The sequence below is a fragment of the Microtus ochrogaster genome, chromosome 4 (assembly GCF_000317375.1).
Source record: "Microtus ochrogaster isolate Prairie Vole_2 chromosome 4, MicOch1.0, whole genome shotgun sequence".
NCBI lineage: Eukaryota > Metazoa > Chordata > Mammalia > Rodentia > Cricetidae > Microtus > Microtus ochrogaster.
The window spans coordinates 9,360,287-9,364,357 of record NC_022011.1 but is presented as its reverse complement, the minus strand read 5'-3'; the positions used below and the strand labels follow the sequence as shown (position 1 = coordinate 9,364,357).

At 39.7% G+C, this 4,071-nt stretch overlaps 1 pseudogene; it reads left to right on the top strand.

The window, feature by feature from the left end:
- Window positions 1–659: 659 nt before the first annotated feature.
- Window positions 660–1,005, top strand: LOC106144359 (annotated as a pseudogene).
- Window positions 1,006–4,071: the final 3,066 nt, after the last annotated feature.

The window sequence follows — 4,071 nt, the reverse complement described above, 5'->3', positions numbered from 1 at the left end:
AACAGTCTGAGTGCCTGATCACTGACATGATGGCTAATAAGTATTCATTTGGTCTGTACTTCCCAGAAAATAAGGTTTGACCATCCGATGACTTGGCTGTTAACTAGCTAGCTGACTGGTCAATTAGCTGCATTTATGGTTAGTTGCCTTCCTAAGTTTTGGGATAAGAAGTTTGTGAGTTGCCTGGTGTATTAACTGAAATGGCCGGTTAATGATCTGATTGACAGATGGTCTGACTGAATTATTAAGCAACATGCAAGACCACACAAGTCTAAGATATTTTCAGAGGCATTCTCTTGCTCACCCAGGTTCTACCATATTATGCAGAAAGAGTGGCTATATCTGTGCTGTCCAGGATTGCATAACATTCACTGATCCACATCAGCATATTCATTCCAGTGGTGGTACTCAAACTTTTAATGTTTAAATGTTATTAGGGAAGAATTTATAGCTAAATATGAATAGTACTATGTGCTAAAGCAAATGAGTGAAAAAGTCGTCTGTAATCTGTTGCCATCTGAAGGATCCCAGCTTTGGCAGGTCAGTGAATACATGATTTTCTGTTAGATGTTCTGCAGATGTCGGTAACCTTCTTTTTCATATCTCATGCTTGAATGCTTGTGAAGGTCTGCTGGAAACAGGACTTCTAAAAGGCAAATATGTCTGGAAGACTGTGGTGCAAGGCCATTTTTGCTGGCTATAAGCTAGGTTTCCAGAACCAGAGAGAGCACACAGCACTTCTTAAAATTAAAGATGTTTGTGCCTGAGATGAAACTGAATTCCACTTGGACAAGAGATGTGCTTGTGTGTATAAACCCAAAACAACCCAGGGACACTTGGAGGTAACCCTAATCAAACCAAAGTGACTGGGGAAAAGTAACTGGGGTCCATGGAAACAGTGACATGGTTTCTGCCAAATTCCAAAGCACCCTTCCTGCAAAGACCATAGGACACAGAATCCTTGTGATGCTGTATGCTTTCCAGATTTATACTGATGAAAAGTAAATAAATAATAGTGGGTTTGTGCTCTTGAAAAACGAAGAAACAATGGGTAGTTAGTTTTCTTAAGATTCAGAAAGATTCTGCTACACCTCTCAAGTGGTAAAATGTAGAAATTGTCATTAATAGCAATAAATATAACACTCATTCTTCCAATGGGAAATTATCTACCCTTTTCCCATGTGCTGATGACATTAGCCACCTCGGGGCCTTTCCTACTTACTGGCTGATGGTACTTGTCTAATCTCTCTTTCCAAAGAATAAGTGACCGATTTAATAATATCTATTATGATGCATGTTCCTAATAACAACTCCCATACTTGTCAGAATTATTTTGGTGTTGGGTTTCTGGAGACTTTCTATTATACATTAAAGTTATATGGGCAAAGAAAATTAGGCCAATGAAAAGTAGTAAGAGCAGGTTGGCTGCTGAGAGAGGTTTCTGTCCCACCAGATCCCAGAGCCTTTCAGTCCCAAAGAAACACACAGAGGCCTACATTAATTATAAACTGGTTGGCCTATTAGCTCAGGCTTCTTATTAACTGCTTTTTACATCTTACATGAACCCATTATTGTTGTGTGTGTCAGCCATGTGGCTTGGTAATTTTCATCAGTGAGTCATTCTCATCTTGTTTCCTTTCTGTGTAGGTGACGAATGTAAACTGAATCTTTCCCCTTCCCAGAATTCTCCTATTCTCATTGCTCCACCTCTACTTCCTGTCTAGTTGCCCTACATATACTTCTGCCTATACTTCCTACTGGCCAATCAACATTTTATTAAACAGGGACAAAAAACAAATCTTTTCAGGGTAAAACCATTGTCCCACAACACTTGTTCCCTACCATGATTCTTTTTTCAAAACAAGAACCCTTGTTTAGCTTTCTTTCTGACCATTATCTATGCAACATGTAGCCAACACTTTACAAAAAGAAAAATATCCATAATTCCTTTTTTTTTGGAATGCAGGTATAGTTTTGAGGCTACTTCCTGCTGATTTTGGGATTTGATAATCTTACTGGGACCTATAGAAAATTTAGAATTACAGTTAAGTCCTGACTGGAAAATTCTGTGAGACTTGATCATCTCAACTAGCAATCTTGAAAGACTTCTGGATGAAGAACTCAGAGGTAAACTCTTACAGCTGTCTTTTAGCAGCTGTCACTCCTTCCTTCGCATTCAAACAATTCAAAAAAAAAAACCACAAAAAATAATAACATACAGTATCCAGAGTCTCTGTGTGTTTTCCATCTTTATTTGAAATATCTGACATGAGTGAGAAGAAGACACAAGACACAAACAAACCCATTTAGGAGTTTATTAGAGGAGGAAAGTGCTCAGAGGCCTGAGGAAACACTGTAGGGAGAGAGAGAGGGCAAAGATGGCATCCAGCTTTTAAAGGCCACCGAGCACATGCGCACAGGGGGGAGACGTGACTATGTCAGATGCTGACGACGGCAACCCACGTCTTCCACGTGCGCACAGGGGGTTTGTGTGAGTACGTCAGATGCTGATAATGCAGATGGCAGGCAACCCACGCATCCGCACAAGGGCTTTAGTTGAGCCGCACACATAGGTAACCATGCATGCTCACACATGGCTCACGCAGGCCCTTTGTTCCCAAGGGTCCGCCCACGTGTGCCTGCCTTTAGGACCCAGAAGTTCAGCCTTATGGGTGGCTGAATAATTACACTATTTCCTTTATTTTTATTTTTAATTTTTGGCCTTTTGAGAGTAGGTTTCTCTGTATATCTTTGACTGTCCTGGCAGTCACTCTGTAGATCAAATTGTCCTTGAACTCAGAGAGATCCACCTTTCTCTGCTTCCCAAGTGCTGGGATTAAAGGTGTATACCACCACACCTTGAGCTCACAGAGATCTGCCTACCTCTGTCTCCTGAAAAAGGACAAAGTCCTTAAAATAAAAAAAAAAAGAAAGAAAGAGAGTATTTGGGTGTGTTTGGCACAGATGATCCAACATTTCAGAGAACCTATGTTGGAGTTTCCTCTGAGTTCTACATCCAAAACAGTTTTAAGACTGCTGGCTGAGATGATCAAGCCTCACAGAATATTCCAGTCAGGATTTGACCATAATTTTAAATTTTCTTTAGGTCCTCATAAGATTATCAATGCCCCCAATCAGCAGGAAGTAGCCTGTAAAACTACACCCACACTCCCCTAAAAAATGGATAAGGAATATTTATCTTTATTTAGAGTGTTGGTTACAAGCTGTTATGGATAATGGTCTGAACAAAAAGCTAAACAAAGGATATTAGATTCAGAGTTCTTGATTTTTTTTTAAAGTGGGGAGGGGGAAGAAGTGCTGTGGGACAATGACCTTTTATTCTGTCACTTGTATTATTTTTAATGAAAAGCTGATTGGTAAGTACCCAGGCAGGAAGTATAGGTGGGGCAACCAGGAAGGAAGTAGAGGTAGAATAATGAGAACAGGAGGATTCAAGGAAGAGGAAAGATTCAGTCTGTAGCTGTCACCAGATACAAAGGAAGCAAGATGAAAATGCCTCGCTGATAACAGGTACCAAGCCACATGATTAATATAATGGGCTAATATAAGATGTAAGAATTAGTTGATAAGAAGCTGGACCAAATAGGCCAACCAGTTTACAATTAATGTAGACCTCTGTGTGTTTCTTTGGGACTGAAAAGCTGCTGGACTGGGCAGAACAGAAACCTTGACCAACAGTAGGCAAGATGAGAGAGGAAGCAAAGATCCCAGTGAAGGCAAGAATTCCCATTCTCCTGCTCCAGCTCTTCTAATTGGACATACCCAAATATGGCGTGTGATTCTATGGTGCAATTGAATACTTTCTTTTTTATTCTTTCTTGGTTTTAACTCTACTTAGACAATTCTAAATATGATATAGAAATAATGTCAGTTCTCCTTGTTTATGCTCAAAGATCAACAAGCTAAAGACGAAGAAATATGTCAACAGAAAATAGCATTACAAAAATACAGCATGTGTGCTTTATTAGCAGGTCTCAATTAACTCAAAATCCAGAAGAACTTCCTCAACCATATTGAGAGCAAGTGGAAGGGATTATCACCATAGAAAAA